The following is an 11077-nucleotide window of genomic DNA, read 5'->3' as shown; positions in this document are numbered from 1 at the left end:
GGTGGTGGTAGTGGTGGTAGTGATGATAATTGTAGTTACAGTGGTGGTGGTGGTGGTGGTGGTGGTGGTGGTGAAAAGGAAATGAAATGAATTCAGACTGAAACGAGGTGAATGAAAAATGCAGAAAAACGAGAAAGAAATGAGAAGGAAAATGAAAAAGAAGAGAAAAGAAGAAGGAAGGGGTTAAGGGAGGAATGAGAGACAAAAGAAGAGAAGGAGAGAGAGAGAATGAATGGGAGGGTGATGAGAAAGACAGAAGAAAAGAATTAGAAAGAAAGACGAGAGAGAGAGGGAGAGAGAGAGAGGGAGAGAGAGATAGACAGAGAGAACAGTGGGGGTTAGGTTGAAGAAGAGAAGGAAAAGAAAAGAGAGAATAATGAAATGAAAGAGAAATAGTAGAGAATAAAAGAGAGGGAGCGACAAAAGGGAAGAAACAAGAAGAGAAAGGGAGAGAAAGAGAGAGAGAGAGAAAGAGTGAGAGAGAGTGAGAGAGAGAAAGAATGGGAGAGTGAGAGAGAGAGAGGTTGAAATTGATGGAAGAAAAAGAGCGAGACAGTGGGAAAGTGAAAGAGAGGTTAAAATGTCGTGAGAAGAATTGAAGGAGAAAAATGTTTAATAAAGAATGAAAGAGGATAAAAGGATAAAAGCAGGCATTTGAATGAGAGTTGGAAGGAATGAGAGATAGATTGATAGAGAGAGAGAGAGAGAAGGGGGGAAAGAGAGGGAGTAGGGAGAGGAGGTTAGGGAGGCGGGGGGTAAGAAGGATATTAGAAGGAGCGAATGACGTGAAGGGAGTGGGCAGTGAGAGAAAGAGAGAGGCGGCGGAGGAGTGGGAAGAAAAGAAGGTGGGGGAAGAGTGGAAGGCGAGGAGGAAAAGAGGGGAAAATGAAAAGGAAATTCGAAGGAGAGAATAGATATGAATAAAAACGGAAAAGAAACAGAGAGAGAGAGAGAGAGAGTGTGTGTATGTGTGAAAGAAAGAAAGAAAGAAAGAAAGAAAGAAAGAAAGAAAAAAGGGCGAAAGAGAGAGAGAGAGAAAGAGAGGGCAGAAAGTAAAAGGAAATTCGAAAGAGAGAATGAAAAAGAGAGAGAGAGAGAAAGAGAGGGCGAGAGAAGAAATGAAGTTAAATAAAGACAGAAGAGAGAGAGAGACAAAGAAAGAGAGAGAGAGAGAAGGAAAGAAAGGGGAATGAGAGAGAGAGGAAATAAGTTCAGAGAGAATGATAGGAGAAAAAAAAGAATAAAAGAGAGAGAAAAAGCTGAAGGAGAGGAGAAAGATAGAAAGGGGGTGAAACATAGAGAGGGGGATAGAAAAGGAAAAGAGAAAGAGGATGAGAAAATGATGAAAGGATAAAAGTAATAGGGATCGCGTGAGCGTGAAGAAAGGGAAGGAGAGAGAGAGAGAATGAAAAGAAGGTAATGAAGAGAGAGAGAGAGAGAGAGTGAGAGAGAAAGGGAAGGAGAGAGAGAGAAAAAGGGAGAGAGAGAGGGAGAGAGACAGACACAGGGAAATGAAAAGAGGAGGCGGAGGAGGAGGAGGAAGAACGAGGGTAAGAAAAACGAGGAGAAATAATTGAAGGAATGAAAGAAGAAAAAGAGGATGTATGAAGAAAGAAAGAAAGAAAGAAAGAGAGAATGAAAGAAAGAAGGAAAGAAAGAAAGAAGAAAAGAAAGAAAGAAAGAAAAAAGGAAAGAATGAAAGAAAGAAGGAAAGAAAGAAAGAAGGAAAGAAAGAAAAGAGAAGCAAAGAAAGAAGGAAAGAAAGGAAATGTGAGATAGGAAGAAGAAGACCGAACAAAATAGGGGAAAGAAGGATTGAAAGAAAGAAGGAAAGAAAGAAAGAAAGAAGGAAAGAAAGAAAGAAGGAAAGAAAGGACACACGAGAAGAAGAGATAGGAAGAAGAAGACCGAACAAAATAGGGGAAAGAAGGACTGAAAGAAATGATATTAGGAAGAAAGTGAGGACGAAGGAAAATGAGTGTGAAATAGGAGAAAGGAGAAAGAAAATAAGGAAGGAAGGAAGGAATGAAGGAAGGAAAGAAGTAAGGAAAGAAACAAAGAACAACAGAAAAGAAGATAATGAATAGAAAGAGAAACAAAGAATAACAAATAAACAACAGAGAAAATAGGCAAAAGAGAGAGGGAGTAAGAGGGAGGGAGAGAGGAGGATAGATAGAAAGGAAGAATAAAAGAGAGAGAAGGGAGAGAAGACAAGGTAGAAGAGGAAGTTGAACAAAGACAGAAGTGGGTTGAGAGTGAGAGAGAGAGAGAGAGAGAGAGAGATGTAGAGATAGTGGGAGGGATAGTAAGAGAGAGGGGGAGAGGGAAGGGGAGAGAGAATGACTGGCTACAAGTGATGGAAGAAGGGGAAAAAAGAAGGTAGAGAAAGAAGATGAAAAGAAAAGAGGAAACAAAGGAAGGCGCGGGGGGTGGAATTAGAAGGTTAAGAAGAAGTTCGGGATGATGATGATGATGATGATGATGATGACGAGGAGGAGGGGGAATAGGAGGAGAAGAAAGAAAGAAAGGAGTGGGAGGAAGTAAGCGGAACCAGAGTAATACAAAGGGAGCAAAAACGCTGAAAGTGGTCGGTTGAGAGTGTTGTGGCGATGGTGGTGGTGGTGGTTGTGGTGGTGGGGAGTAGCAATGGTGGTTGCAGTTGTACTGTGGTGGTGGTGGTGGTGGTGGTGGTGGTGGTGGTAATGGCGATCATAATAGGAGTGATGGTTTTGACCCTGAGGGTAATGAAGGTGGTAGCAAGTGGGGAGGTGTACCACTGGCCGTAGTGGTGGCAGAGGCAGCGATAATGGTGCCGAAACGATGGTGGTAGTGGTTAGAGTGACACAAGGTGTGGTGCACAGGGACACTACTGGTCATATAGGACATTGTCAATTGCATAGGACACTGTCAATTATACAGGACATTGTCAATTATAGAAAGCATTGTCAATTATACAGGACATTATTAGTCGTATAGGATACTGTCAATTGTACAGGACATTGTCAATTGTGAAGGAGACTGTCAATTATATAGGACATTGTCGATTGTACAGGACATTATCAATTTTATAGGATACTGTTAATTATAGAGGATATTGTCAATTGTACAGGACATTGTCAATAGTATAGGGTATAGTCACTTATACAGGACATTATTACTTGTGTAGGACACTGACAATTGTGTATGACATTGTCAATTGTGTATGACATAGTCAATTGTAGAGGACACTGTCATTTATACAGTTCTATATTTGACATGAGGAATTATGTACATTATTTACGTGATTTACATTTGACGGATATTTGTCCTCATCTTGTTTGTTGTTAACACAACGTTGTGTTAACGGCAAAAACGTTGTGTTAACAACAAACAAGATGAGGACAAATATCCGTCAAATGTAAATAATGTACTGTCAATTATATAGTGCATGCCTGTAATACAGGGTAATGTCAACTGTATAGTACAATCAAATTATATAGGTCATAATCAGTTATATAGTTGAGCTATGTCAATTATACAATACATTGTCAATTAGGACACTCAAATATATGGCATGTCAATGGTAAATAACACAGTCACTTGTACAGGTCATCGTTAATTATATTGGATATTGTCAATTGCAAAGAGCAACATTAATTATATAGGTTAAGTCAATTGCATAAAATGCTGTCAGTTGTAGAGAGCAATGTCAATTGCATAGGACATTATCAGTTTTATAGGACGCTATCAGTTGTGTAGGACATCGTTATTATATGTCAATTACACGGGATTATTATATGTCAATTACACTGTCACTTAGACTGGATATTTTCAAGTGGTTAGTTGACTGTCAAATATGATATGATAGTGGTTAACAACATAGTCAAATGTACTAGACACAATGACTTTTTAGGACACTCAAATCTTAGTTGTCATTGGTCAAGGAGAAGCCAATTTCACTAGAGTTGCTCTGTCACAACAACAACAACAACAACACATTAGTAATTTACTGCTACCTACATCTCACAGTTAACTATATTTTAGTGGTACAATTGTTTTATTGGTATTTTCATATTATTATTATTATCATTATTATTATTATTGGAAAATGGTCATAGGCGCAGGAGTCGCTGTGTGGTAAATAGCTTGCTTTCCAACCACCTGGTTCCGGGTTCAGTCCCACTGCATGGCACCTTGAGCATGTGTCTTCTACTATAGCCTTGTGAGTGGATTTGGTAGACGGAAACTGAAAGAAGCCCGTCGTATATATATATATATATATATATATTATATATATATATATATGTGTGTGTGTGTGTGTGTGTGTGTGTGGTGTGTGTGTGTGTGTATGTGTATAAGTTTGTGTGTCTGTGTTTGTCCCCTCCATCATCATCGCTTGACAACCGATGCTGGTGTGTTTACGTCTCCATAACTTAGCAGTTCGGCAAGAAAGACCAATAGAATAAGTATTAGGCTTACAACGAATAAGTCCTGGGTTCGATTTGCTCGACTAAAGGCGGTGCTCCAGCATGGCCACAGTCACATGAGTGAAACAAGTAAAAGAGTAAAAGAGAGTTAAGAGGGTAGCATTAGGGGAAAGCTGGGCGAAAAGTTAGGAAAGTCTTCAAATGCTAGACATGGCCCCAAATATTAGATTTGCTGACTGCTTCCAAGTAATCCTGAAAGGTTTGCTGCTGTGTAACCCGGGGGTCTACCCCCTACCCCCTTCTGCTTCTTTTCGGTATCCATCGCAATGCTTCGCTTGTCCAACAGCTTCAGGACGTGTCCAACAAGCGAACGTCGTTGTTCTGTTGAGGTATCACGATTTGTTCCCATGATGCTCTTCTGAAAAATTCATTACTTCCAATATCCCGAGGAAAGTAATAATAATAATAATAATAATAATAATAATAATAATAATAATAATAATAATAATAATTATAATAATAATAATAATAATAATAATAATAATATAATAATGATGATGATAATAATAATAGTAATAATAATAATAATAGTAATAATAGTAATAATAATAATAATAATAATAGTAATAATAGTAATAATAATAATAATAATAATAATAATAATAACAACAATAACGATAATAATAATAATAATAATAATAATAATAATAATAATAGTAATAGTAATAATAATAATGATAATAATGATAATAATGATGATAATAACAATAATAATAATAATAATAATATTAATAATATTATTATTATTCTTATTATTATTATTATTATTATTATTATTATTATTATTATTATTATTCTATGTTTGACTTTTGATTTATATTTGTACGAGTTGGCTCCAAGTCTCACCCAGAGACCTCAAGAGACAACAGGTTGGAAGTTCACGTTGTTGTTATGCCTTGTGTGCCATATATTTGGAGTTTTTTTTGGTGTTGTACAAGTGAATGTTCAAAAAAAAAAAAACGAAAATTATGTTTGTTTTAAACCCATAGAAAGTATTTTGCGTAGGATATGAGCAGTTCCCATGAGCACTATCTTTTGAATTTCTGCCATTTTTGGGTTTCCTGGTATCTGAGTTAGGTAGCAATCAGCCCCTTTCGCTATCATTCCCAGGGCACCTATGACAACAGGTATTGTTTTAGTTTATTATTATTATTATTATTATTATTATTATTATTATTATTATTATTATTATTATGATAAATCAATTATGACGATATAAGTGGGAAATACAAAGTTTGTGGTCAATGAAGAGAGAAAACATGATACCAATAGTAACTGGTGCCCTTGGAAGTATCAGTACTCAACTACCAACATGGCTGAAAAAGATTGGTGTAAGTGTGAAGGTAGAACACCTACAAAAATCAGCATTGCTTAGAACTGCAAGAATTCTTCACAGGGTTCTTGAAGCGTGACCAGTAAAACAAGTGTCACCTTAGTCTGCTGGCAGTGGACAGCTGACACTTTCCATCAAACCCAGCAATATAAGCTGTGAGTTTTAATACAATAATAATAATAATAATAATAATAATAATAATAATATGGAACCTACATACACTGGAAGCTATGTCAACACTATGGAATAACAACAGAAAAAAGATGGTATAGGCACACACCAGAAAAGGTCACAGAAAACGAGAAAGCAACCATACTCTGGGATATGCCAATACACACAGATAGAGAAATTAAGGCCAACAGACCAGATATAGTTGTCAGAGATCATGAAGAAAAAAAATGCTTTCTAATTGATGTATCAATACCGGCTGATGACAACGTGTCTCTAAAAGAAATGGAGAAACTTTCAAAATACAAAGACCTGGAAATAGAGGTAACCAGAATGTGGAATCTAAAAACAGAAAATTCCTATCATAGTGGGTGCATTGGGCATGATAAAAAAATATTCAGACAAATACATGACAAAAACACCCGAACTTACAAACACATATAACATACAGAAAATTGCACTACTAGGCACTGCACACATCCTACGCAGAACACTTTCAATACAGTAACCATCAGAGCATCACAACAAATCACAGCACATACCCAAGGCACACAGAGCTGCGCTCGGTAGTGAAGTGAAAGCACGCTATAAAAATAAAACATACACACACAACAGATTAGACTGTTGGAAAAGACAAAAGATCCTAAAATCTGGCTACAACAAGTAACCTTAGATGCCAGGAACCCTCCTAAGTATCCTAGCTGTCCCCAATAACACTATTATTTGTAGCTGTACCAAACTGGGTTTTATGCCTATTTCCTCTACCCATCTGTTCAAATCTTTAGGGATCGTTCCCAATGCACCTATAACCACTGAGATACATTTTACCCTTACTTTCCATAGACTCTGTAATCCAATGTCTAGGTCCTGGTACTTTGCTATTTTTTCTATATTTCTCATATTGATTTTTTCATCATTTAAGACTGTAAAGTCAGTTATCTGGCACTTTCTCTTCTCTTTACTACTACCAAATCAGGCCTTCTATTCCTCTGTCAGTCTGAATGTTTGAAGTCCCACAACATCTTATATTTCTTACTTTCTAGTAATTTACTAGGTTCATGTTCATACCATTTATCAGTATGTTCAAATCCTAGCTTTCTACATAACTCCCAGTGGATTGCTCTTCCTAGGTTGTCATGTCTTTTCTTGTATTCTTTCTGTGCCAGCATGCTACATCCACTTACTATATGAGTGACGATGTTCTCTTTTGATTTGATTAACCTACATTGGGAATCTACCTGGTTTTTATCTATCTTGGCCTTTATCCAATTAGTCCTTAATGCTTAATCTTGTGCAGCTACTAACAAACTTTCTGTCTTCTTTCAAACTTTCCTTTTTGCAACCATGACCGTGTGTCTCACTACTACTATCTGCTGTAACTATCTGGAAATCTACCATACAGCGCCTTCTCCTGCCAGTCAGATAATTTATGTTCTTTTTTCTGGTTTTTAAATTCGTTTGGGTTTTTAATTTCTTTATGTCTTGCAGTGACTAGCAGCTTTTAATAATCTTTCTTCACTATTACCTTTATAGAAGTCTATATCTACTCTAGCTAAATCCACGCAGGCTTCTACAGATATTAACCCTCTTCCGACTTCCTTTCTAGGTAAGTATAATCTTGCTACTCCTGCCCTTTGGTGGAGTCTTCCATTAATATTGAATTCCCTCCTAGTTCTTCTGTCTAGTTTTGCTAATCCAGTTTGTGTCCAATCTACAAAAACTGGTGAGTATCTAAGTAATAATACTGCCCAAGTATTTACGTCCTTCACTAGATGCGGACCATTTAGCTTTGATTTCATTAGCTTCTTCACCCTTCTGATGTACTCCTTCTCAATTTTCGTTTTCATTTCCGTAGTTAGAACTCTGTCAGATTCTAACACTCTCTCCTCCTTTCAATGATTCTAATGTCTGGCCATCTGATAATTGGATGCCTTCGCTGTTGACTACCTATTTCTTTACTACCCACAAGGGGCTAAACACAGAGGGGACAAACAAGGAAAGACAAACGGATTAAGTCGATTATATCGACCCCAGTGCGTGACTGGTACTTCTTTAATCGACCCCGAAAGGATGAAAGGCAAAGTCGACCTCGGCGGAATTTGAAATCAGAACGTAGCGGCAGACGAAATACTGCCAAGCATTTCGTCCGGCGTGCTAACGATTCTGCCAGCTCGCCGCCCTGCATTTATCTACATGAAATTCCATGCCTATATTTTTGCTGAAGAGTCTTACAATCTGCATTAAGGAACCTGTCTCTTTTTCATTCTTGCTAAAAAGCTTCAGATCATCCATGGTGAGCAAATGGTTAATTTTCCCCTTACTATTTCTGAACCGATACCTTGGCTTTTCCTTCCTTAATACTACTACACTGAGAGGGATCAAGCATAAGATAAATATTAAAGGGGACAACGAGTCCCCTTGGAAAATTCCTATGATAAGAAGGAGTTAGTCAATATCCTCAATGCCAGTCCTTAACTGGCGCTTTACTTTATCGACGCTCCCAGAGGAATGGAATGTAGGATTTGAACTCAGAATGTAAAGGGTCGGAAGAAATATCGCAAATGTATTTTCCCTATGTTTTAACAGCTCCGCCAGATCGTTGCCCCGATGACGATGACAACGACGACGATGACGGTGATGATGACGGTGATGATGATGGTTATGATGATCATGATCATGACGGCGATGATGATGATGATGATGTGTACTTATTATGAAGAGGCTCGTTTAGGTATATCTACATAAGTAACCGAAACTCGGCCAGCACTCACTCACTCACTCTCACCAGCCCTCGCGCCCTCCTTTAACAACTGCAACTCATAACTTAACCCGCTCTTCACATCAGCCATTTTTTTTTTGGTGTAACGCAAAAAAGTAGCTCATAACTTCTTATCGTTCTTTACTCTCTCTCCTTCTCCCCAGCCTCTCTCTCTCTCCAGCTCTCTATCTATCTATCTATCTATCTATCTATCTATCTATCTATCTATCTATCTATCTATCTACTTATCTATCTATCTATCTATCTATCTATCTATCTATCTATCTATCTATCTATCTATCTATCTATCCATCTATCCATCCATCTATCTATCTATCTATCTATCTATCTATCTATCTATCTATCTATCTATCTATCTATCTATCTCTATCTATCTATCTATCTATCTATCTATCTATCTATCTATCTATCTATCTGAAGGAATAAAACATAAGTGTAAAAGGAAGGGAGAGAGAGAGGGGAAAGAGAAGAAAGAGAGAGGAGAGAGAAAAGAGTGAGGGGGGGTTTCGTTTTCTAGCAGACGAGAGCATCGTATGTCTGCCTGTTGTATGGCTGCCTCACAATATTTTCCGCCATATCAGCTGACGTACATTGACGTCAGCTGATCTTTGTCTTCAACAAGAGAGTTCCTACATGACCGTTCAACTTGCTGGAAACAGCAGCCAGATCTACCTCATATCGCACCCTAGTGTTTTAAATATGGGATAATTTGAACCACGTAATTCCTGGGAATACAAAAGGCGGATGGTCACGGTTTGGAATGTCTTCTTTCGTCATACATCTGTCTAATGCGAGGTTATCTGGGACTAAATGATGATAATTAAATTTATTTCGAGCCGACGAGGGAACGCCTCTGCGTGGTAGCTCCACATGTTAGAAACAGCAGATAATTTCCCTCATACACATATTGTTGTGTGTGTGTGTGTGTGTGTGTGTTAAATGACGAATTCTAAGTAGCTCTGGTAATGTAAACATTATCAGTTGCACGGACATAATATATGTGCTTGTTTATATGCTTATTTGCTGCGGGATAGCGTCCGGGGAAAACTCCCCACACGACACCGAGAGTTAAAGAACGCCGAGTTTCCCAGGCCAGGGGAGACAATTCGCCTCGGAATCACCGTGAATGGTAGATATCGATATTTCGCCATTATTATGGCCTATCAATATCATGTGGAGGTGCAATGGCCCAATGGTTAGGGCAGCGGACTCGCGGTCGTAGGATCGCGGTTTCGATTCCCAGACCGGGTGTTGTGAGTGTTTATTGAGTGAAAACACCTAAAAGCTCCACGAGGCTCCGGCAGGGGGGGGGTGATCTCTGCTGTACTCTTTCACCACTCTTTTCTCCCACTCTTTCTTCTGTTGGCCTGTTCGCTTAGCCAGCGGGGTGGCGTCATTCGAAGGCTAAAACAATGCGAACGCATTGTGACCAGCAATGTGTAACTACATCTGATGGACTGGTCGGTCACATAAAAAAAAAAAAAAAATCAATATCATGTACTCAGGTCACCTTGAAACAAAGTGAATCGCTGGTCTATGATTTATATACAAATAGAATGAAGTCCAGTTGCTGATGTGCTGCAGCGAAGCACATGTAAAAGAATGTTAAATTACGAATTAAAAACCAGCTCTTGCAATGACAAATATTATCGTTCGCACACACACAGTATACGTGCTTTATTTCTACGCCCATTTACTGCGGGATAGCACCCGGCGAACACTGGGCACCGTATAGGGAGCTTTCCTTTAAAACTGCTGGTCTTCTGTCTAAATCGGGCACCTTTATATACAATGTTACTGAAGGGTTTTTCAACAACGGTTTAACTTCGCGATCCACAAACATAAAAATGAATTTATTATCTGAGATACAATGTTTACATTTTATATTTCCGCATCAAATAATATCTCATCCCAGTTAGCCGCATCCATTTTCCATCCAACTTCGAAATATATTTTAAAATCTTCCCTCGATTTCTTTTCAATATTTGGTAACGATCTCAAATATTTTTAGCTTTTCCACCACTCATTTGTTATAGGCTTGAAAAATATCGATTTCAAATTTTGGCACAAGGCCAGCAATTTCGGGGGAGGCGGCAAGTTGATTACATCGACTCCAGTACCCAACTGTTATTTATTTTATCGATCTTGAAAGGATGAAAGGCAAAGTCGACTTCGGCAGAATTTGAACTCAGATAAAATGCCGCCAAGCATTTCGCCCAGCGCGTTAAGGATTCCGCCAGCTCGCCACCTAATGCTTGAGAAAGATTCATCTTTGTTAATCTTTATTAATCTCTATGTGCTAATGTAGATTTAATCTAAGGCGGCGAGCTG

The sequence above is a fragment of the Octopus sinensis genome, unplaced genomic scaffold (genome assembly GCF_006345805.1).
Source record: "Octopus sinensis unplaced genomic scaffold, ASM634580v1 Contig17370, whole genome shotgun sequence".
In the NCBI taxonomy this organism is placed as follows: domain Eukaryota; kingdom Metazoa; phylum Mollusca; class Cephalopoda; order Octopoda; family Octopodidae; genus Octopus; species Octopus sinensis.
This window is presented reverse-complemented; position numbering follows the sequence as displayed.